Below are 26,262 nucleotides of genomic sequence, written 5' to 3' on the forward strand. Positions count from 1 at the left end.
AATTAACAAAATTATTTGCTTATTTGATGGAGGCACGTGGGGTCTTAGGAAGAAAAGTCCAGACATGCAATTGCTATAAAGCCCTGAGGTCATTCGCAGGCAGGAAGAAGCTGAGTGTTTCAGCACTTAGGCCTTGTTACCACTGACACATTTGTTAGGTGTGGGCCCCATGCATGTCCCACACTGGCAAGTGGGTTGGGAGATGTTGAGCTTTAAGCCTTCTGGCCCCAATGGGGATCATCTGTCAGGCCGTATTTCTGTCTAACTCTCAAATATGGTTATGGGCCTTCTAAAGGGAGTGGGACATGATCAATTTGTTTGAAGAGACATCATGGGGCCACAGCTGGAAATGAGCACATTAAGAGTGACAGAATCTTGGCAGTCACAGAGGCTGAGACTTTGTGTCTTGCTTTTCAACCAAACCAAGTGGGATGGCTGGGCATTCATTAGGAAGAAACAGCCTTCCTCACACTGTGGCTCTCACATTGCATCACCTCCTCTCCCCACAAGGACTGAAGCGGGCAACTCCAAGTTTCCAGTTTATCAATGTATCAAAAGTGGGGTTGGTCAGCTTTAACTACAGAAGTGGAATTTGAGAGTCTGAAAAATATATCATAAAACCATTAATAATTTTAGTGTGTTTATTTTTTTGTAAGATTTTTATTTTTAAGTAATCTCTACACCCAACTTGGGGTTTGACCTTACAACCCAGAGATCAAGAGTCCCATACTCCACCGACCGAACTAGCCAGGTGCCCCTAGTGTGTTTACTTCATTATGAGTAGCTTTAATCATTCAATAAAGAACACATGAACAGGAGAAAATTCTGTAGATGCCTTATGTTAAAAATTAACAAACTTTAACCAAGAGCTCATTCTGTAAACTATATGCCTAAAGTCTAGCCATTAACTCAGTGAGAAAAAGAAATAATGTTGGGGAATTGTCTCTGTAGTTGGTAATTTTACATTGCAGGCAGAAGGATCCTAATATCTGGAATATCTGGAATATTCAATTGGATGCAGTTATTAAATGCCTGCTTTGTGCCATGCACCGTGCTAAAAGATTTACATACAACACATGTAAGCTTCTCTAAGCTTTATGAATCAGTGCTGTCATCACCTATTTGACATCTAGGAAGATGAGATTCAGAGAATTCAAATCATTTGCCCAAGATCAGAGCTGAGATTCAAGCCCAGATCTGTCTGTCTCCCAAACTGATGTGTTCTTTTCACTATTTCAAACTGAATAAAGTCCTATTTTTATTTTGCAGTGGCAGAGACCAAGGACCTGGCCACACTTCCTCTCTAGCCAACTCTTTATTAAAGACCGAGGGCTAATGACAATCTTTTGAGGATGGGATTTCAGGGCAGTTTCACTTTGTTTCTTTCCTATATTACCTTTGTAATAATAAGAACATAAGTTGATAAGTTGTACTTTCAAAGTTATACAACAAGACTCAATGTCCTGAAATCTTTCCTGTCTTTTGTCCCCTTTCCGATGCTATTTGATCTGGGCCCAGGAAAACCCATGTACTATTGATTAGAGGACTCATGGTTTAACCACTAAGGAGCCGGGGACCAAAAGAAGGCTTGGATCACAAATCTTCAGAAGACTATTGCTGAAATGGACAATGCTGAGAGGTTGTGGGGTTTCTTTGCCCAATAGCTTTAGAGGAAAGGAGAAAGCAACTATCCTGGTAACTCAGGAATTCACACAAGGGCAGGACTGAATGTTCCCTTATCTGTAAAATGGAGATAACATCTTGCCCTAAAATTGTAGTGTGGACTAAATGGAATAAGATATACAGAATAATTACAATAGTTCCTGACATATAGTAGGAGCTTAGCTAATGCCACTTCTGTTCTGTCACTGACCAATGGATTAGTCCTTTCTAAGGAGAGAGATCTGTTTCCTGCAAAGCTCTCCATCCTCATACCCTGTGATGGCTCAAAATTGCACCAAACTGAATTTGATTTTAATGTTAACCTTTGTGAGATAAAAGTTCACACGAATGAAAAAAAGCCAAAGAGGTAACAGATCAGGGGCATTATATTATCTCCTTGTCTCTTGTCCTGCAGATGGACCCTGAAACTGTTTGGCTTCAATCCGCTTTTTATTTTCTAAGACTTTGTCACTTTGCTAAATACTCAGATGTTTCACTGGAGCAGGGTTATTTTGTGAGTGAAAACCCTCAAAGCAAAGACAGTTCATATTACTGTATAGAGACCCCACTATTAGTCAAAACAACACTTTGGATCATTCTAATTAGTTATTTACTTAAAGTTCCTCATCTTCTTTCTATGACTATAGATAGTCTCTGGGGAGCATGACTTGTTTTTTCCTTATGGCCGTTATTATATTAGGTTACTCAAGTTAACGTATTGCATCAGGAATGTTCCACTTGCTAAACTTTTTGAGGGTTTCTTCAATTCAATAACATATTCATCAGCTAAATGCAAAGTACTCTAAAGAGCTTTTGTTGTTCCTTTTCGTATTTCTCCCTGGACTCCGGAGTGAAAATATATGCTCGATTAATAATACCATTGTAAGGTTCTTTGGAGGGATCTATAACTGTCAGAAAGGTGCTTCCTGAAGGCTTGGGGAGTTCAGCTTGATTTCTTCTAAATGTCCAAAAAGCTCACAAAGGCGCCATTCTGATTCAGCTTGCCCATCTGTGTGCTTTTCAGAGAGGAAAAGTAAAGGTCAAGAGATGAAAGAAAAAAGGGATGGGGGAGGGAATTAAGAGAGGATAGAGAAGGCTTGGAGGCAATGAGGGAAGAGATGGAAACAGGACAGACCCAGCAATGGGTGCATCCCAAGCCCCTGGAAACCCTCCTGGCATGATGTTGAATGGAATCCCTTTTTGTGTACCTGGCAAACCATGTCCTTCCTGAGCTCCATGACTGAGCTGCTAAGGATCAAAATTGCCTGTGAATAACAGAGTCCCAAAACTAAGCCACACAGCACTTCAGCTATGGGAAGAAAATTAGCTGCTTTATTTCTTCATACCTGATTTGACTTTTTTCATGAGTCCTCCACCGGCTTGAGTAGCAAGAAAACTCTATTTAGTCTAATTTAGTTTTAAAGTTAGTTCCGTTTAGTCATTTGTAAAGAAGCTTTAGATCCACTGGTTTTTCTGCTCAGTTCTTTGGAGCTCTTGTTTCCCTTTCTTGTCCCCCTCTCTGGGTCCCATGGCCCATGGCAGTGGGGGAAGGGAGTTCTTGGATTTGCACTTGTGCTTGGGTGTGAGGTGCCTGTGTCTGCTGAGGAATGCTTGGCACCACCCTATGCCTGGCGTTCACAGCTGGCGCCTGCAGCTGACATCTGTGGCTGATGTACTTGTGGTCTATTTCTGCTTGACTTGCTCAGAGTCCAGGGCCCCTCCTCGAAGACTTACCCCCACTCCCCACCCTGCTACTGTTGATGAAGACCCCTTTGAGTCTCTGCCATACCTGCAACCTCTGGCCCCAGCTGTCAACCTTGGTACTGATGTTGCAGGCTCATCTCAGCCTCCACCCCAGCAACCTATGGCAGGTCTGTGGCTTCACAAATGAGCATCCATGCCATATGAAAACAGGGGAAGTTCAGGCCCACAAACCAGTCCCTTTTCCAACCTGAACATCCCACTCCACACTCTAAATTATGTAGGGCCCCTCATATAGTTTCAGGCTTGGTTGTCGCCATCCAAAACAAAGGGTGGGTCAAAAGTTTTTGTGCTCTCACTGTGCTCCCAACCTATTCACTGCTGCTGCTCACCCGATGGGGCTCTGAAGACCTAGAGAAGAGACATTAAAATAGTTATATTCTTCTTTACCTCCCTTCCCTCATTGCCCTATCATCCTCTCTGTACAATCCCTTAGGCCTAGAGGGGGCAAACTTTTCTTTGAGGTCTCCTTCTCTGCATAACATAAAATTGTTTAATGTGTTTCACCAGGACTAGCCTCGATATGTTAAGCGGGCACCAGAATAATTTAGAAAATTCTGGTTCCATAATGACTGCTTTTTTTTTAATCTTTCATAATGTGCTTAGAATTCTTTTTTTTATTTTTAAAAATTTTTTAAATTAGCATAATGTATTATTTGTTTCAGGGATATAGGTCTGGGATTCATCAGTCTTATCCAATTCACAGCGCTCACCATAGCACACACCCTCCCCAATGTCCATCACCCAGCCACCCCATCCCTCCCACCCCCTCCCCTCTAGCAACCCTCAGTTTGTTTCCTGAGATTAAGAGTGTCTTATGGTTTGTCTCTCCCTCTGGTTTCATCTTGTTTCATTTTTCCCTCCCTGCCCCTATGATCCTCTATCTTGTTTCTCAAATTCCTCATATCAGCGAGATCATATGAAAGTTGTCTTTCTCTCATTGACTTATTTCACTTAGCATAATACCCTCTAGTTCCATCCACGTCATTGCAAATGCAAGATTTCATTTTTTGATGACTGATTAATAGTCCATTGTATATATGTATACCACATCTTCTTTATCCATTCATCTGTTGATGGACATCTAGGCTCTTTCCATAGTTGGACTATTGTGGGCATTGCTGCTATAAACATTGGGGTGCACGTGCCCCTTCAGATCACTACATTTGTATCTTTGGGGTAAATACCCAGTAGTCATAATGCCTGCTTTCAAGACTAAATTGTCTTGCTGCAAAATCCTATTTTGAACATCAAAAACCCAGTAATAAATTTCCCTTTATTTTTACTTTGTGATAACCTCACTTGTTCTTGACTAGGAAGGCGGTCATGAGTACATAAAAATGAGAGAGAAAGAATATTAATATCATTTATGATATCATGATCACATATGTGTTCTGAGGAAGAGACTGAACCCCTGCGAGTGGGACAGCTTGAAGAGAAAAGAAAGGTCCTATGAAAAGAGAGGTCCTTCCAGGGCTCCTTCCTCCATGGACTGTGCCTCAGAAGCTAAGGCCTCTGGTGCTGTTGGGGTTATCAGGGTAGCAGTTCCCATTCCACCCCTGAGAAATTGTCTGTCACTGATGGTCCCTGTCTATCTAGGCTCTAGACGATGGGGCCACCTTCCCAGAGGACACCACCATAATCCTGCAGCTAAAAATGAAATCTCTTAGATCTTCCATTCATTCATCAAACATTTCTTAAGCATTTACTATTTTGATATATACTGGACCAAATGCTATAAGACACAGAAATAAGAAAACGGAATAAAATAAATCTGTCAGAAAAATTTCGTAGCTAAGAATTTAAGCCTCCCTCCAGGACCATTTATCCAAAGCAACTCAAAAGTGGTGAAATTAGTTGACTTCAGTTTCTTCTACTTGGCTTTCTGAAGACCAGGAGGTTTTTAAACCTCATTCATTTATCTCATTTATTCATCCTTTTAACAAACATTTAACTGATTTTCTTTTATAAGCCAGGCACTTTGTTAGGTTTGGGGGAAACTAAGATGATTAAGATATATTGTCTCCCTTGAAGTGTTCTAGTTCTAGGAATTCTATATTGTAGGAATATAGACATTTCAGTGGCAAGAGTAATGCAGTGTTACAGGTATTCCCAGTACTTCCTGTTGTGAACTCTACACAGGGTTCGCTAAAAGGTCAAGTTGATCTTTGGTTGAGGGAGAAGTCAACCAGGAAGGAGACATGAAGAAGGTGATGGCCTAACTAAAACTTCAGGTCTTCAGTTTGTTTGTTTCCTTATAAGTAAGGAGAGGTTTCTGGGCAGAGGGAGTTTCAAGAGCAGAGGCCTGAAGGTGATCAGTAGCATGAAGTGTCCAGGGAGCTCTAAGTGGATAGAATGAATATGGAAGGGGCCTATGGAACAGAAAGAGGTCCAGACTGCCTCCTTATGCACCTGCCAACCAGTGGGAAGTGGAGCTCTTTCTGGGTGGAAGCCTTCCTGGTTCTTTTTACGTCAAACCTCTTGGACAACCATCAGCTCATAAAGTCAGCCACAATAAGTGCTGCAGAGGAAGGCCATTTCCTCTAGCAAGGGCTAGAGGAAAGGGAGAGCTGGTATTCCCATAGTGGATGATCAGGACTCAGAGAGTCTCAACAAATTTGACTGTAGCATCAGCTTCCTTTGTCATGTCACTTATTCTATATCCCCAGTCCCTGGAAACCTCAACAAAACCATCTCCCTAGAGTGAAGTACTGGGGAGAGTACTTTCTTGCAGTACTATGAAAAACCCCTCAATCACTTAATATTAACTGAATCATAGTGTCTTTTATGCTAGTTACACAGTTTTGGCTTTTCACTTTAAATCTGTTTTATATTTGGTCCTCATAAGCTGCTAGTGCCTACACATAGTAGGGCCTCCCTAACTGCCTCCTTCTTTCACAACAACTAGACAAGATAGATGCAGAAAATATCAAGTTTTCTGTTTTTACAGATATAGCAGGAGCAAGCAGAGGCAATAACTAGTTATTGTATATGTGGATAGTATTCTCAGAAGTTATGTGAATTAACTCTTCAAATCCTCACAACAGCTCTGTCAGGTGGGTACTACTTTGCCTATTTAAAAGGTGAGGAAACTGAGTTATATAGTGAGTTTAAGTGACTCTTCCAAGGTAACCCAGCCATTCAGTGACAGAGTAGGCAATTGAATGTTGGCAGCCTGCTACAGAGTCTAAACTCTTTTTTTTAAAGGTCTTTAAAAGTTTACTTATTTGAGAGAGAGACAGAGATGGTGACAGAAGTAACACAAGTGGGAGGAGAGGGAGAAGCAGCCTCCCTGCTCAGCAGGGAGCCCAATGTGGGGCTTAATCCCAGGGCCCTGAGATCATGACCTGAGCCGAAGGCAGATACTTTAACCGACTGAGCCACCTGGGTGCCCCCAGAGTCTAAACTCTTATTGATCACTCCTTCTTAGACAAGTGAGATGCCCATAAGTAAGAACTGGTAGTGACAGAGCAGAAAAACCCTAGATTAACATATATATTAGGTCTGGGACAAAATAATTCATCAAAAATGTTGTGAACAAAGGGGGAATTTGAATTAACATTTGTTAGGTGCCTTCCTGGAACTGAGGCCTGTTCTAGGTGCTTTAGAGAAGCTTCTACACCGAATGCTCTCAGCAGCCTGAGTTGTCATGAGGAGGTGAGGTCATGTATATCCACCTCAGGTAGCCTGCCCCACTCCCACCATTGCCTTCTACCTCACACGGCATGTGGAATTCAGGGAAATGCAATGATTCTGCAGAGTTCCTATCAGATTTTAGGTAAACAGGGAAGAAAAGAGTGACAAAAGGAAGATTCCCTCTGAAATAATTTTGGTTTATAATGGATGGGATCCAACCAGATGCTAAGTCCCACCTCTGTATTTCTTTATTTTTGTGGGGTTGAATAACCCCCAGGCAGGCTGCCAGGTCCCTGTCCTCTTCAAGCTCAACTTGCTTCAGAGGAAATACCACACATGGAAGAAAGGTCTGAGGAGTGCTACAGAATGACAGTTTGGTTACATATGCCTGGGGGACAATATAAAGGAACCACTGAAAGACGTGGAGCCCTGTGATGTGGGTAAGCCAATCCTCTCGACCTGCCTCACTTTCACTGCGACTGTCCTGAAGAACTGAGAAAGGCAGAAGCTGTTTTTGCAGCTAATTTTTACAGAGCCCAGACATATGTAAATGTCTGTTTATTTCTGTCACTTGAACGTGACCTACCTCTGTATAAAGCAAGCGGGAACAATTTGATCCCCAGCCTCTTTGACCTCATTATTCAAAACAGGCATGAGTAGTGGCGTATCACCAACAAACAGAATCAAGGCCTAACAGTTCCTGACCTTAGGCGTATCACCTACATGTGCCCAGGAGTCTCCACCCTTGTATGTGGGAGGTAAATGAGATCAATCCCAGAGTGCTTTGAGAAATGACTCTGGGTCAATAAGAGGGGGCAAAAGAGCATGAGGAAATTGGATCTATTTGAATCTCAGCATTACACTTACAAATCACTTATAACCCCTGAGTCTCAGATTCCTCATCTACAGTGCGGACCTGATGAGAGTGTCTACCTCATAGGGCTATTGTCAAGTTCAAATGAGCTGACATATAGAAAAGCCTGAGCCCAATTCCATGCTAGAATTAAGAGATCCAGTAATATTCCCTTTTTTGGTTAGATAAGCCATCTTTATTCTTCGTATCAGCAAATGATTTTTGTTTAAGTAGGAAGCACTAAGGAAAATGTGCAGGTCAGATTATTAAATACATTAAACAGGATACTTGGAATTAATAACACACACACACACACACACACACACACACACACACACACCTGAAAACAGAGCAAAATGCTTTTATAGGCATTTGAAATGGTCATCATTTTAAGGAAAAAAAAATCCCCAAACTGGGTGATCCCCCCCAAAGGATATCTATAATGGAGCATAAGGGACAATGCAATAAACGACATGGTTTTGGTGTCTAGTTAAGGCATGCTGCCCAGGGGCAGGGAGTGAAGGGAAGTGTACTGAGAGTGGAAAGGACTGGGACCCACAGGATGTTGAAGAAGGTACATAAGCTGCTTGAAAGCCTTTGATTTGGGTTTGGTTTTCCAGCCAGCCCTGAACTTTTACCCAGTGCCTTCTGCTTTCAAGTCAAAAAATATTTACTGGAAATCTCTTATGTGCCCCTCCCCCTTCAAAAAATATCCTCAAGAATTCATGTGAAATTTGCACACAACTAACTCAACCGAGGGATGCTATGAAAAATCCTTTGGTAAAGACGTAGCCAGATATCCTTGGAGCACAACAGAGAGAGTGGGGTTGGACACTGCCAAGGACAGAGAAGGACAAGAGGTAAGTTTCTGGCCTCCAGGTGCTTACAGTCTGGCTGGAGAGACAAGACAAAAGGGTTAGAAAAAGTTTGACAACTTAAAGACAAGTTGTAACTAAGAAGGTCCGAACTGTCCCAAAGTACAAATTTAACTCCTTCTTGACTTACTCTCTAATTTGTTTGCCAGCATATTTGTGCATACAATTTTGCATTGATTAAAAAAAGCGATTTCATATATGAGTTACTGGATAAGAAGAAAATATTTTGCTTATCCAATGCACTAAAGAACTCATATTTCCTGGACTTGGAGAAATTATTTTTTCAGTTAGTGAATATTTGAGAACCCACTTTGAATGTTATACCTTACTATTTTAGACCTATTTTTAAAAAGTCGAGTCAGGACGAAGTTAACCTATGTATAGAGGTGGTAGGTCTCTGCACAACTGCTTTATGCTGGTTATAGCATGGGCTCTGGAGTGAGGCTTTCTGGGAGTAAATGTGATGCTCCTACTGACTGAGTCTGTGACTTTAAGCAAGTCACTTAAATGTCCTTGGACCTCAGTTTCACCTTTGGTTAAAAAAGACAAAAAACAAAACAAAACAAAAAAACAGCAATGGAACCTGCTTTATAAAATAAGCCATCTTTATTCTTCGTATCAGCAAATAATTTTTGTTTAAAATTTTGTTATGAGGATCAAATAAGGCAGTGCACTTAAAACTTTTATTGATGCCTAGCACAGAGCAAGTGTTTGGTAAATGCACAAATAATATGATTAGAGCATAATACTACACCGCTTATATTCTCTCTCTCTTTTATATACCCACATAAAACATAGACAGTTTTTATACTATCGTAGAACCAATGGAACCGTGGCTGCTTGGAATATTCCCTCTGCTTGCCCTCCACCTAATGTGACAATCTCTGATTGGTCCTTTAGGAGTCTTCCAAGACCCCTTCAAAACCAATTTGAGGGGCTTCTCTATGTGTCCCTATGGTACTATATACTTAATCTTGCGATAGCAATGTGGGTTTTGGAATGTGTTATGGAATGTCATTTTTTAAATCCACGTGTCTGTCTTTGTCTTACTCACCACCACCACTCCTTCACCAAGAGGGGCAATTCCTTGAAGGAAAGGACTGCATCTTGTTTTTCATTATATCTCTAGGACCTAACATGATACCTGACATAATACTGAATGCCTATCCACTCAATGGAAGGAAAGAGGGAACAAAGGAAGGGAGGGAAGGAGGGAGTAAGGGAGGGAGGGAGAGAGGAAAAGAGAAAGAAGGCAGAAAGGGTGGGTAGAGGTGCTCTGGTCCTGGCAGTGTGACATTTGTCTGAGTCTGCCCACCCTCTTCCCTCTCCCTCCCCCTGTCCCTGGTGCCCTATAAAGTGGAGGGAAGTTTGAGCAACAGAGAATGTTTTACTTACCCCAAATCACCACTGGAGAAATCCATTGCATTACTGAGCACTGGTAATGGGTTGGCCCCGTTTCAGAATATAGGGTTTTGCTGCCCCTGCCAAGCAGGCTTATCCATGTGGAGCTTAGATGGTGCCTTTGCCCACACCTGTCTGGCTCAGACAGCTTGCTGTGCTGTCAGAGGGAGTGCTGGGCATTGAGGAAGTCTGATGGGCTTTGAGAACCGGGCACACAGGTCTCATTTATAATCCATTCCAGCTGCTTCTCTGCTGGGGGAAACTGGCATTCTGTTTTGTTGGCCCCTTTTCCATCAGGACAGCTGTGAAACCCTACTCAGTGAAGTAATCGCAATAACAACCACCACTTTGCATGTTGATGCCTTTCTTCCAAGGAACTCAAAGTTCTTTAGAGACATAACCTCATTAATCCATCCTGCATGAAGTGGTGGCTGATGGGGAGGGGTAGGAATTCTCACTCATATTTCCAGGGCTGGGGGTTTAGGAGAGGAGAGAAAAAAGGGAAGAGAAAGAGGTTTCAGAGCTAGGAAAGATAAGGGACGATATCTTTTTCTTCTGAATCCCACTCTGGCACAGAGATAACATTTTTAGGACAATACTCAGTTAAATGTGTAAGTAAAAGACATATGCTGCAGGCTCACCATCCCCCGAAAAGGAAGAGAATTCTAGATAGGAAGTTAGGAAATCTGAGTTTTAGCCCTGATATTGACACTAAAAAGCTGTGTGACCATGAGTCATCCCCACCCTTGGAGTAGTACTTCCATACTGGAGCATGTGACCTCATGCTATGTTGATAGAGCACAAATCCAAGAGTCAGGAGACAGATGCCCACCTGTACAACAGCATGGTTTTAGGTGTATTACTTTTGCTTCCGAGTCTCAATGTTCTTATCTGTAAAATAAGGAAGCCAGACTGCATTATCTCTAAAGTTTTTTTAAATTCCAGTGAAAGCAATTATTCTAGAACGGGTGGGCTAGGATATGTCAGATCTGATTTGGGCTTAGACTTTAGGAAAACCAGTAACCATCCATGTCAGTTTTCTATTACTGCCACCCCAAAACTCGGATCCTATAAAACACTAACTTATGATTTCTCACTATTTTGTGACTTGCTTGGGCAGTCCTGTGACTTCATCTGGCTTCACTTATGTGACTGAATTCAGCTTGAGGGTTGGCTGGGCTCAGCTGGGACAACATGATACCTGGGCTTCCCTTGCCCTGTGACCCTTTCCTCCTCCAGGGGGCTGAACCAGGCTTCCTCCCAGAGTCGGACTAGTGCTCCAAGAAGGCCAGCCTCAGCGTTCAAGGGTTCTTCACACCTCTTCTGTGTCAAGTTTATGCCTATCATGTGGCCAAAGCAAGTTTATGTGGTCCAGAATCATCGAGGGAGGGGACAACACAAGGACATCTATATGAGCCGAATTGCATCCCACAAAAAGATAAGTTGAAATCCTAACACCCAGTACTATAGAATGTGGCCTTATTTGGAAATAGAGTCTTCACAGATATAATCAAGTTAAAATGAGGTTGTATTGGAGTAGGGTGGGCTCCTAAACCAATATGACTGATGTCCATTTAAGAAGAGGACGAGTCACACAGACATGGAGGGAAGACAGCCATGTGAAGACTGAGCTTGAGAGTGGAGTTGTGCTGTCATAAGCTAAGGAACACCTTGAGCTACCAGAAGCTGGAAGAGGCAAGGACGAATTCTCCCTAGAGCCTTTGGGGGAGCATGGCTCTGCCAACACCTTGATTTCAGACTTCTGGCCTTCAGAACAGTGAGAGAATAAATTTTTGTCTTAAGCCATCTAGTTGGTGGTAGTACTTTATCATAGCAGTCCTAGAAAGTTAATACAGTCATGAGCACTCGGAGACATGGTTCTCTGGGGACCATTAGTGTAACAGTCTACTACACCATGTATTTTTATAGGCATAACTGCACAAATGTTACGATTATTGTCCAAAATATGAGAAAATACAGGTGTGGTAGATTGCAGTAATCTAAATTCTTTAACATTTGCTAAATCTGTGCCCTTTGACATTTGAGTTACCTGACACCCCTCCCACTAAAGAAATTGGATGTGTCTCCCCACTTCTTCCCTTTTTTTTTTTCACCATGTGACTTGCTTTACTTAAGAGAAAAAGAAATGCCATTATGCCAGTTTCTTAAGAGGCCTTTATATTCCTACAACCTCCATTGCCTATTGTCAGTGTTCCTTGCAGCCAAACTGCCCTGCCTGGGATGCTGTCTCCTGGTGCTCCCAGACCTGTCCCTCCTTAGGTGTGAACATAGCAACTCCACTCCCATCATGTTCGGATTTGCAGCGCCAGGTTTTATTTTGGATCGAAACTAGAGAAAATGGCCCCATCTCTATAGGGATCAAACCTATACATAGGCTGGCCTAGGCCTTCTCTCCTGCTTTTTTCTTCTTCCCTGGGCAGAAGTGTCCCAGTACCACTGTTTGGTTCCTTCTTCTCCCATGTTAATCATGCAGTGGAATTGGGATCCAGCTTTTCTACTCTAGTTACATAAATGCAAATGTCTTTATTACTAAAATGGGATCACACTACATCAATTACTGTGCAGCCTGCCATTTTTACTTAAAATTATATCATCAGTGTTCTTTCAGTACTATAAATACAGATTTGTCTTCATTTTTAATAGCTGTATATATTTCCATATGCATATGGAATCTGATTTAAACAATTCCCTATTATCAAACATTCTATTTCCATTTTTATTTATAGATAATGTTGTGATAAACACGCTTTTATGTTAATTTTCATATACTTGTTCAGTTATTTGCAACAGATAAATTCATAGCGATAGAATGGCACACACAAAATATTTTTCAAGACTTTGATACATATTTCCAAATTACCTTCTGGAAACACTCTATTGATTTATACCCATCAATGTATAAAAATGCGAATTTTTAAAAATTCCTATGTAACCTCCATGATTCTGTACAACCTTTGCCAAGTGACAGAGGAAAAAGTTTGTGTTTCATAGTGTATTTTTCAGTCCCCTTTTAAGGCAATTTTGTTACTGAAAAATGTGTTTCTAAAATTGAGTAGAACAGAGACAGCAAGAATAAAGGATACTGATGAAATCAGAAATGAGCTCACAGAAAGAACCTGAGAGCAGGGAAGAAATGAAGTGCAGTATTGGGGTGCTGTTGGTAATGGTAGTGCTTCATGGATCTTTATTTGGTGCATTAATTTAAAATGGTTCAGATGTGAGTGAATCTAAACACTGTTACGTGAACATAATCAGAGAGGTTGGAAATGCCAAATAAGAGCAGATCTAAGGAAAAGTAAAATTGTATATTAGGGAAGAAAATTATCCCAGCAACGTGCTATTAAATAGGAGGGAAATGCAGTACTCAAAAAACTATACTAAGTCTGCCTGAGTTAGATATAGGCTTGCAGAGTAAAGAGGAGCAAGAGTGGCCAAGGTTGATAATTTACACATGGGGCTGTTTCTGCCCTACTGATCGAAGATGAGACTTGGTGCTATAAACTGGGTCCATCTAGTTTAACACCTCCATGTTTTCTACAGTGGGTGGTGGTTCTAAGAAAGGAAAGGGATTACTCTATCCAGGATGTCAGCATGGATTAAAAGAATAACATTTTATCTGTCACATCCATTCAGTGCTGGTAGGAGTAAGCTGTTTCAGTCTCTCTAGAGGGTATATCATATATATATATATATATATATATAGTTTATATCATAGGTCTTAAACATGTATATGCCATGTGACCCACAATCTCACTTCTAGGAATTAATCCTAATGAAATAATTTAGGTAATCAATAATTTAAATAATTTGCCCAAAGATTTAACTACAAAGATGTTCTTGAACCACTGTTTATAAGTAAATTACAGTAAAATCCAAATATTGAAATCATTTAAAGTTATGATATTACAGACTATATATATATGATTCTATGCTATATATATTATATATGATTCTATACTAATCATAATATATATATATAGTGTATATATGATTTAGACTCTGTGTGTGTGTGTGTGTGTGTGTGTGTGTGTGTCAACCTCTATGGATGTTCCATTATGGACAACGAACCTAATGCCTGAGTTTTACTAGCTCTCTAATTCTCTTTTTATGCTCAGTTAAAGGATTTCTACTACAAAGTTATTTAGAATCCTGGATTTTAAGATTTACTTTTGTTTTCTCATTGTCTTCTTCTCTAGCATGCACTAAACTGAGGCACTGAGGAGTGGGTTGGATGGGGATTAAAATTATAGCTACCCTGAATCCAGAATTGTGACTTTCTCTTCCGATTCCTCTTTCTGAGTTTGGTCCAACTAGCTTGACACTTAAGATGAATTCTTTCTCAGGGATCTCTAGATCTTCTTTGATATTTGGTTTCTGTTGGGGGAACAGAATCCCAAACACACATACATAATTTGCCAGACATAACTATATGTCTGGACCCCAAGTTGGACATGTCTTAAATTCCATTCTCATAAAGCTCCCCATCTCCATGTGAATCATGTAGAAGCAAAAAGAGGCTTGGGAAGAGCAGGAGGTGGGTAGGGTGACACCTCATAGCATATACCAAATGTATCTGAATCTTAGCTTTGGCTTACTCAGGATATCTTATCACATGTGTTTGTGTATATAACTGTGAAATACATCAGTATGAAATTCTAAAGGATATACAACAAAAATGTCAACAGTCCAGTGATGGGATTACAGATGATTCTTATTGGCTTCTTTTATCTTAATATGTGTGTTCTAATTTTTTTTACAATGATCATGTGTTTCTTGTGATCCATTAAACAATAGATGTAATTTTTTAAAGGTACTCTTAAAAAAAAATACCATTTTGAATAACCACTCAGCAGTGTCTATTAGTTCAACTCCAGTCATTTTATAGTGATAGGTATCACATTGATGCTTGATTCCAGGGCATCAACTCAAGTACTTTTGCATTGTATTGTAATTTTTAGTCATTCTTTTCTGATCCAATCCCTTATTTCACAGTAAATCTACAGATGGCCTGTTTTTTGGGGGGATCAATAATTTTGATGAGTAATGTGAAGAGAATAGGTAAGGAATCTAGGTTTAAATATACAAGAGAAAGCTTTCTGGAGAAGTTTCATGTAGCATTTGGGAAAGGAATTGGGCATTATTGTGGGATTATAAAGGGGTTGCTTTATGAGCTGGAAGGTCTGTAGCGTGATGGAAGTGGCCAGTTTCATGGTCAAGACACTGTCTTAAAGTCTGGAAGATGGAATGTAATATGATTGTATGCAGAGACCAAATACAAGCTCCAGTAAAGATTGGGAGGTGGGGTAAAAGAGATAAGGGCAGATTTCAAATTTCCTGTAGAAAAAGAGGAGAAACTTGGCACCAACCTTGGGTTGACTCCTTCAGTTTCTGTTCAATTTTTCCCCAACATTACTGCCCCTCCCACTTTCTGTGGTGCCCCATGGGCTGCCCCACCCTTCAGATCCACCCAGCCTTGATCTGGGAGCTACCTCCATGTTCATGAAGGCATTCTGCCACCATTTGGTCCAGTCTCAACCCCACCAGCCTCCTCAGAGACGGGGCATGCCAAAGTTCTTTTGCAAGTATGTACTGAGATTTTGAGTCACACTCTTGCTTAAGAGGATATTCTATGCATTTTCAGACATATGACTAACTGGGCAAAAAGTTTAAAAAATATAATTCAGAGTAACACAGTGTTCAGCAGGAGAGTTGTTCTTTGCTTTTCATGTTGTTTGAGGGGTGGGGGAGGGGGTATAGGATTGGCCTGAAATATGGAACACCATAAAGAGACAGATAGACAGAGAATCAAAGTCCCCGAATAGCATTTAATTCCATGTTGCTGTTTTTCCTGGTCTGGTTTCAGAAATCCTCTGACAGTTGGACTATTTGCTATTTAGTCATTCTACTGTAATCATTTTACTGACAATCAACAGGCATTGCCTAATTTCACACTCAAATTAATAAAAAAGACCAAAGTAGACTACAATGTCAAGTCTACATTTAATTTGATGGGATTTTTGAACATTTCCAAAATAACACATAAGCAGTAAGAGCGGCAAATACACAAGGTTGGAAGACATTTAAATGCGTTCCAGTTTTAGTCAAAACAACTTGCAATAACTAGATTTAAAAAAAAAAAAAAAAGCCTAATTGGAGGCTTTCACATTAGGTCCTGAAACACATTTTTTGGTCCCCTTGTGCCTTGTTTCCAAGATGGTAGCACCTGGAAAAACATGCAGCTTGATTTTCGTAATAGATATGAGCTCAGATAGTAAGGACTGCATTACACCAGTTCCTTTGAAACGGGTGTCAGTTATTGCTGGAGTCCAAGTGGCTAAATCGCATGCTTGGAAATAGGAGTATATTCATCTGTTTGTGAAAATCACCAGGCATAGACCGTTTCCACCCAACACACCGTAGAAACTCGCAAGCCTCCTGTTACCAGCAAGAATTGAAGCCAAAACTCAGTGAGAGCAATGCCAGATGATTGCTTCTGTTTTCCTTATGCCTTTATTTTGAATGCTGGACCTTGCGTTACTATACATTCTTTCCTAAGTGAGAACCTTCTGCCAGATGGACAACAGTGTCCTCCATGAGGCAGTGGCAATTTCCACAAAATCTCTGACCAAAAGAAGTGTCCAGTGTGTGTTCGCTTTTCATCATGCTGTGATTAATTACCCCCAGGAAACTTCATTTCATTCTGCTTGCTAAAATGAGAGTAATTAGAGCAGCCTTTGACCCTTTCTTCTCTACCCCTCTTAGTCCGCAGTGAGTTGTGAAATGTGTTAAGTTTATCCTTAAATATATACTCTTATGCCAAGAGCAAGTATCTCCTATTTGACTTGCTTTTACCCTCACAGGAACTTGGTATTGTTTATTTAAGAATTTGACATCCAGCATTTTTGTCAGATGAAATTGAGAAGTGTTGTCCAGATGACACAACTGCCCTGATAAAGAGTTTAGAACTTGTCCCTTATCTTAACATCTGTCGTAATAACTGGACCCTTAGCTCCATGTGGAAGGTACATTTTTCATTCCTACTTTGAACTAAAAGTGAAAGAGGGCTAGAAACATGGTCAGGGGCCATTACAGTAAAATACACAAGCACCCAAAGGATTCCATTTGGAAGTCAAGTACCAAATTTTTCAGGTGTTTTGAATCATAACCTTTGATACATTTGGGGGAGGTTTGTGGGCTAAGTGAAAGCCATCCTGAATTAACCCAAAAGTATGAGTTTTCTAACTTTTATTAATATGCTTTTTATTATAGATTATAGGAGCAGTTTTTAGGTATTGTAGAAAATCTGGGAAACAAAGAAATGTATAAAGAAGAAAATTAAAATTATTTTAATCCTATCTACAGAGATAACCACTTCTAAAATTCCAGTATATTTCTTTCCAGTCTATTTTTTATACAATTATATAAATATAGTTCACAAAAAAAACTAAGTTTTGTGCTATAAACAGTTTTTAATTTTTTTCCACTTGACTTATCATGAGCATTTTTCCCTGTCATTAAATGTGTGTCAAAAATATAAATTTTCAGGGCGCCTGGGTGGCTCAGTCATTGAGCGTCTGCCTTCGGCTCAGGTCATGATCCCGGGGTCCTGGGATCGAGCCCCCACATCGGGCTCCCTGCTCAGCGGGAAGCCTGCTTCTCCCTCTCCCACTCCCCCTGCTTGTGTTCCCTCTCTCGCTGTGTCTCTCTCTGTCAAATAAAGAAATAAAATCTTTAAAAAAAATATATAAATTTTCATGGTTGCAAAAATTTCATAACACAGGAACTCCTTCCTAAGGCATCTGGGGTTCCCTGGATTCTTGCTGAAATGCAGTGATCAAACAGCAGGATGTGGTCACCAGGAACCTTCCTTGCAAGAGATAACAGTATAAATAAGTGTGAATTCATTGACTCCCATAACAAAGAGCTCTCTTTAGGTACTCAGGTCTCTCCTGGGTTTCACCTGTAGCCTTGAGGTCTCAATCCCTCTCTTGCCCTCTCTTTCTCCCTCCCTCTCACCCTCCCATGCCAGCTTTTCTCTCTCAATCTCTCCTTCCCTCCTTTGCCTTTTCTTCCCTCCCTCTCTCCCTTCCTCCCCCCTTTCTCTCTCCCTCCCTTCTTTTCCTCTCTCTCACTCTCTCTCACTTCCTTTTCTCCCTCCTCCCTCTTCTTCTTTTCAACTACTTACCTCTGCTTGGCTTCTACCTCAGCAAGCAAGAAAGCAAGCAAGATCTCTTTACGTGGAAGCAAGATACTAATACCTTCAAGTTTATACCTGCTCACAGATAGAGATCAGAAAGACAAAATACCTTTTTATGGTCCCAAAAGGCCCATGGAGATCTCTAATTGACCTCACAACAGGTCACATACACATCTTTGAACCAAACTGCAGTCTGAAGGATGGAGTGTTCTGATGGGCCAAGTCTAGACTACATCAGGCTCACTTGCAAGGGGTCAGCTCCACAGGATAGGGCCCTGGGCAGGAGTACTGAGAGAAGAGCCTATATCCTCTCTCTACTGCTTTTCTTTCCTGTTTTTAAAATTACTAAGTGTCCTTACTAAGCATCAGCACCAGTTCAGCACTGTGATTCAAGTCTTGCCTTTCATGTCCTATCATCAGATGGATTTACTCGATACGTTTGTGAACAAGTGCACTAAAACCAGCAAAACTGTTTTTCCTGAACTCAGAAAAAAAAATTAATTCCCAAGTCTTTTCATGGGAAAAAAAATCTATTTTTGCATTTTCTAATCTTGGGGACTGTCATTAAGATTATCAGCCAATCTGGTAGATATCAAGTGAATCTTGATTCTAGGTTGTTGAATGGAAGGTAATGCTACAATGACTTTGAGGGGAAGTCAACACCTAGGATTACAGGTGCCTTTCGTTTAGTGCTGATTCACTACAGTGCTATTTTTCTTGGAGAAGTTAATACAAACTTTCCCCATGGCTTTCAGACAGAACAAGAGAGTGCACATCTCAGGCTCCCAGTTATTCAAAGTGTGCATGATACAGTGCTTCCCTCGGTCTTAATGGTGCTGAGTAATTATTTTCTTACTCCTCTGGGGACAGTTATTTCTGCTGTGTTTTGACCAAGAGTGGCTGACAAAAGGCATACATGGTATAGTTTTGGAGATGCTAGATGATATCTGATTGCAAATTAAAATGCAGATCTACAGCAGGGTAAAGTACCTTCAAGGAGATGGTCATGGACACAGGGACTTGGGCTCGGCAGTGTTTGAGGGCAGCCCTTTGACCTTATAAAGTTCGTCCTCATAATGCAGCCTGAGAAGATTGGCCAACAGTGGTGAGAATGCCAGCTGGAGGACAGCACTGCTGGTAGCATGTCATGGCTTCAGGGGCTTCAAAGAAAACAGAAGAGGAATTACCAGTGTCTCATGCTGGGAACGCTTCCTTACAGAGACTGACCCTGCTACACTACCCCCCAGATAACTCCAACCCACTTAGCACTTCCATTTTCAGGAGTGAATGAAATATTCTGGGCAACTAATCGTCTTTTGGGGCCACCCAAGTAGAATACATTTATGGTCATCTGGACAGGAGGAAGTAACCTGGATTGTGTTAGCTTTTAATGAGGTCTGGAATGTGCAGTGATCATAGCACTTACTACCCTCTGCTGGAATTGTCTGTCTCCTTCTCTGTCTTCCTCACTGGACTGTGAGTCATTCCAAGGGCTGGGGTGAAGTCTTATCAATCTTTGGATTCCTGTGATCTAGAGGAATGCCCTGTAGGTAGTAAATGTTTAGTAAATATTTCTTGGGTGAGTGAATAAATGCTCAGGATGGAAATCTGGGAGTCATTCTTGATTCCCCTTTCTTCTTCATCCTCATCAACCCACCAGCACATTCTCTGGAAGGAAAAATAGCTCTTTAGTCTGCCCACTTTTCTCCTTCCCCAGACTACTGCGACTACCTCAGAAATCCTTCCCTGCTTCCCCTGTTGCAGAGCACAAATTAATTTTTCATAAAAACCATAGAGAATTTTCAAAAATATAAAATACCTCTACTGGCCTTTCATCTTACCCAAAGTAAAATCCAGAAGCCAAATGCCCACCTCTCCGGGTATATCTCTTTCTTCTTTCCACTTCTTCCCTCTGCTGAGATATGTTGGTCTTCTTTCCATTTCTGTAGCTCACTAGGATCTACTCTGCTTCCATTTTGTGTAAAGGCTGTTTCTCTGATGCCCTTCCCCGCACCTCTCTCCTGCTATCTCTTGCCCATTCTGCAGGTGTCAGCCTAAATGTCACTCCCCCAGAGAAGCCTCCTTCACCATCCTTGTTTAAGGTAGACTGGCCTGCTAGTCTCTGTTCTGGCACTATCCTTTTCCTTTATAGAGCTTATCAAAATTTGTAGTTATGTAGCTACATATTAATTATTTTATTATGCATCTTTCTTACTAAACTGTTGGCTTTTTCTTGAGTGCAAAGATCATATCCATTTAGCACATTACATCAGATATCTTGCTCATCACCTCACCACTTCTCAGTCTCAGCTCATGGCTCTGCCAGAGTTCCACAAGATTTCAGACTGCTCTCATTGACAGCGCACACCTCAAGCCTGCACCAAACGCCTCTGCTTCCTGCCTGAGGGCTTCCCTTACTCCCCTGGGTGAGGCCCTGCAGGAGCCCACTTGACATTCGTGTATGTGCAGCCCAGAAGTGTGCAAGTGTTCATGCTTTGTGGGGTGACTCCCAACCAAAGCAGGCTAGGAGCCAAGGATAAATGCTTCTCCCTCTGATTCCTCTATACACTCCTCAGAAGGTGCCAATAAGAGTGCGCACCAGCCGCCTGCACTGATGGTCAGCTCTGTAATGTAGCCTTATATTGGCTTTCCTCTTCCCTGTTTCATTCTTCCTGGTCCCTCACTTCTGCTCTCTAAATAAACCATCCACATGCAAGCCTTAGTCTCAGTCTCAGTTGTAGAAGCCAAGCTAAGACAGCTACCACATACTAACTGTGTGGCACAGTACCTGGTGAGATCAGTTATTCAATAAAAATTTTTAAGCCAACAAATAAGCCAAGTATAAATAAATGAAAATTATTGAAAAACTAAAAGGTAAGAGAAGCCAGAAATAAAGAAGCCATTAACACAATTTAGTACAAGAAAATTTAGCATTGCTTAAACTTACCAACTTACCAACCAGCAGAGACCCTCATCACACATGTGCTTTTTTAAAAAACTTTTTAAAAATATTTATTTATTTATTTGAGAGAAGGGAAAGAGAGCGGAGGGGGGAGAGAGAGAGAGAGAGAGAGAGCATGGGGGGAGGGGCAGGGGGAAAGGGAGAGACTCTCAAGCAGACTCCCCCCTGAGCACGGAGCCCTATGTAGGGCTCTACCCCATGACGACAACACTGAAATCATGACCTGAGCCAAAAATCAAGAGTCAGACTCTTAACTGACTGAGCCACCCAGGTGCCCCTCATGTGTTTCTTTTTAAGCAGGTGAATTTTTGCCAGACCTATCTGTTTAATCCTTCCTCCTCCAGCCTGACATAGGTTGGTTTGTGGTTTGTGGAATGAGAGTGAGGTTTGGAATTAGACCTAACTGGGCTTGAATCTCCACATCTTTCTACTGGCATGACCTTACCAAGTTCTTCAGGGTCCTGTTTGCCTATCCGTAAAGTGGGAACACAAACATTGCTCATAGTAAAGTTATAAAGATTTGAAAATAGGTCCTCAGAAATATTGATCTTTCTTTCCCCAAAATATCTACCCTCTTTTTCCTTCCATCGCCAATGAAACATACACATTGCATTTGGGAATTTGTTTCTAAACTTGTGCTCCATTGCTCAGAGCTGAAAACTTGGTGCAAGAATCTTCTGGCTAAATTTATCTTCACAGTCCCTGAACTTAAAATATATTGGCTGTCCCATCATTTGAAAGAAAATCTTCCTCAGGTAAAGGCCCTTAAAATTACACAAAAAACCTTTCAAAGGCATCATGGCCCTAGGGGCTTTCCCCCCAGGGACAGCACAGTGTGTCATAGGTCCTGATGAGTGGTGGGTGTGTGGACAACACGGGTGTTCTGTGAGCCTGCAGCTCTCCACTCAACTCTGGCCATTTGTGCCTTTTGTCTGCTTGTGCTCTCAAAGGTCAGACCCTTATGAAAAATACTTGCTCTATTAATCATCTTGGAAGACTGCTCCAGACACATTTTCAGAAGGGATGCAGTAAGTTTTGTCTGCATAGTGCACCCTGGGAAAAGAGTTTCCCTTCCGAAAAGCAATCTTGTCTTCAGCCAAGTCTTTTCAGTTTTTTTTTTCTTACTTATTTTTTTAAGTGTACAATTCAATGCTTTTTTTTTTCCCCTAGTTCTTTTTTTTTTTTTAAGCAGTGAAATTATTGTATGTTCTGAAGGTGTTAGGAGGCACGGCCACCCCTTTGGCATAGGCATGTTTGTATTCTCAGGAGATATGTGCCCAATTAGTGAGTTTCACATGACTGCTGGTGTTGGCAAGTGATCTATACCCAGCTGGTGCTCAGTATTTGGGGAAACAGCGGAAGGTTTAACCATTATTTGACAAGGACTCATTCAGTCAGAGACAGAATGGTATAATGGAGAGCTAAATGACCAGAACTAATGAAAGATGACCCAGTGATTCAACTGGCTCACAATTGGGGTAATAATTTTAATACTCACAATTAGACCACAGAACTAAACAGTTCTGATTCCCCCACTACATTTGCCTATGGGGGGAGGATATCTGATACTCTTCTCCCACTTCCTCATCTGGACTTCATAGCTCTTAGATCTTCTAGCATGATAGGGGCACTTTCACTCACCAGTTATGTAAGCCAGTCTCACCTGCCTGTCTTGACACTCAGTAGGGAATCACTTCATCTGTGCAATGATGAAGCAAGCAAAGAAGATAGAAATTCCAGAGCTGGCTTCTGTCTCATGTAGAATTTTTATCTTTTGCCTTTTCCACTGGAGTCTTCCTAGTCCCCACATGATCTAATATCCCATTCCTCCTAGCCAGCTCCTGACAACAATGAGAAAAAAGCCTTAAACAATGTGTCACTCATTCATTAAGATTCCCATCTTGTCAGAGTAAGGCCTTTTTTTTTTTTTTTTTGCAAAATCACGATAATATCTGTTATATTTCAGTTATAATTTTAACAAATCTGTGTACTGAATGAAAGCAGGATTTATTTCTATAGCAATTCTCACTTGGGATGAGAAATAAATGATAAACAACATCCCACTGGGACAGAACCCAGCAAAACACCATGCCTAAAGAGTTAGACTGGTATGTTCGGTGAAAATATTTAACACCCTGGACTGTTTCCCAGGGGGATCAGACCAGACAAGAACAATGTAGTCTGCTTAGGAGACTGTCTGGGGAGCTTTGTGAATGGCATCTGCAGGAGATAGATATTTCTCCCCCCTCCCCAGATTCCTACTCCTGTGTATGTGCAGGACTTACAACTGAGTCATATTTTTCAAGAATGAATGTGGGTGTCATAGTCAGTGTTCTGTGGTCTATAACTTCATAATTAGCTTGTTCTAAAAGTACTCTAGGCACAGCTGAGCTCAGACAATTTCTTGAATGGCTTAATTCCAAGACTACTTCAATATGCCTTTTTTTATTGTCCACACTCCCTTCTACCACCACTGTCTTGCATAATCCCCACAATCAGCTAAAAGAGCTTCCAATGAAGAATCATCTTTGAACAAAAAAGAATAAGGACTGGGGAGTGGTAACCAACTTGTAACTGAGGTATTCTGAAAATAGTCTTAACACAACATTTCCCAGCCCTAACTGCAGATGTAATTTGGTAAATCATCAACTAACTCTCAGGCAATAGACAGTGCGCATCTGCTAAGGACCAGGTAATATATTAGGTTCCAGGCAACAGAAATGCAAAAGAGAACAAATCTTCACCCTGTCCCAGAGGAGATCTCAGAGACAGAAATGTCAAAAATCTTTTTCAATACAATGACATTTGAGTAACTATGTCAAATGAGAACTAAAGAGGGTGCAACAGGAAAGCTGGTTTTCCAGAAGGAAGACGAGTTGGTCTGTTAGAAAAGAGAGGACAGAGCCATTCTTAGCCAATCACATTCTTAGAATGGCTCTAATGGGCAAAAGCATGAAAATGTGAAAAATCATGGCATATACAGAGGACTGGTATGCCTGGAGAGTGAGTCATGAGTGGGCCAAGGCACAAAGTGAATTTCTTTGTCAGGCAGCTGCAAAAACCTGATACTTTCTGAACTAGATAAATCAGGGGAGATTTACTCTAAGGAGGTAGGGATATTTCACTAAATTCTAGGGGAAGAGGTTTAAGTAGGCTTATTAACAGGAGCACTAATGGGAACTACAGCTGGAACACCCTCTCTGCCTCTTTTTTTCTCTTTCTGGGCATGAGGTCACTTATTCCTACAGCCCAGGTCATTGATAGACAGCTCTGAATTGATCATTTATTTGCCTGTTCAGCAGGAATGGATGTGCTCATCCTCTGTGCTCAGTGTGCTCCAGTATAGTAAGATGTTGACCAAGGCTGGCTTCATGGGCACAGACCCACGCAATCAAATGGCCCCACATTTGGTTTTTTGTACTGCTGTGATAATTCTGAATATTTCCATTGAACTTATGTTTTGTAAGTGAAGTCCATTTGGATAATGGAACATTCACATGAGTAAAGGAGATACCCATAGCTCTTTGTCTTCCCATTCACATATAGTGTTTGGGCTGCCCCCTGAGCACAGAATTTCCATGGCCCCCACAATGCAACAGCATCCAGGGAGACTCAAAGCAAGTACAAGCAAAGCATGTTACTGCTGCTACTGAGTAAGGTGGGAAAGAGGGAGGTGTTCACATCCTAGAGGCCATGCTCTTTATTCTAAGCAGAACAAGGACCAGGGAACTCTTTGGGTTTTATATTAGTTTCAGGTATGCAATATAATGATTCAATATTTCTCAGTGCTTATTACTCAGCTCTTAATCCCCTTTATCTATTTCACCCTTTACCCCTACCCCCTTCCCTCTGGCAACCACCAGTTTGTTCTCTGTATTTAAGACTCTGGCTTTTTGTCTCTTTTTTCTTTCTTTGTTTGTTTTGTTTCTTAAATTCCACATATGAGTGAAATCATATGGTATTTGTCTTTCTCTGACTTATTTTGCTTAGCTTTGTACCCTCTACATCTACCCAGGTTGTTGCAAATGGCAAGATCTCATTCTTTTTATGGCTGAGTAATATTGTAAATATTGTAATATTGTAATATTGTATATATGTACCACATTTTCCTAACCATTCATCTGTTGATGGTCACATGCTTCCTTATGCATGTTACTTCTCTGCATTAGCCAATCACTTAATGCTGAAATGATGACATAGAAGGAAAGGGAAATACAGGCAATGCATAGTCCCTTCCCTTCTCAGTCCTTCCTTACTTATTAGTAAGCTGAAGGTACAGAGTGTTAGTAGAATGTATCAAGAAATGAAATAAAAACTGTTGAGTTGGTTTTGTGTAGCATTTCTACTGTTCTGGTAAGAATGAAATACATATGCATGTATAAGCCAAGAAATATGAATTGTGTCATTTTTGTTATACCACATATGAGTTAAATGCTCTTATAGTTGCATTTAAAACCAGCACTGCACAATATAAAGATGAATGGTAAAACCCATGCTAATAATTTACAATTTCAATTTTTCTTAACTTAGAATGTCATTAAATAGCAAATAAAAAGCAAAATGCTAAGTTGAAAGAGAGACCACCCAAGAAAGAAGTTTGATACCTTAGTACATTTAATAGCACTTATTTCCTGCTTTTTGAACAAAGCACTCTACATATTTATTTTGCTCTGGGCCCCAAATATTATGTAGCCAGCCCTATTCTGGAGACATTTGGGGGAACAAAATGGAAAGGGTACCTGGTGTCACGGGGCTCACTTTCCGCTGGGGAGAACAATAAAAGAGACAGAGACAGGGAGACGGGGGAGAGGGAGAGAAAGAGAGAGGAAGGCAGGAAGGAAGGGAAAGCAAGGAAGGAAGAGAAAGAAAGAAAATAAAACCTCGCTATTTCATA

The sequence above is a fragment of the Zalophus californianus genome, chromosome 4 (assembly GCF_009762305.2).
Source record: "Zalophus californianus isolate mZalCal1 chromosome 4, mZalCal1.pri.v2, whole genome shotgun sequence".
Taxonomy (NCBI): domain Eukaryota; kingdom Metazoa; phylum Chordata; class Mammalia; order Carnivora; family Otariidae; genus Zalophus; species Zalophus californianus.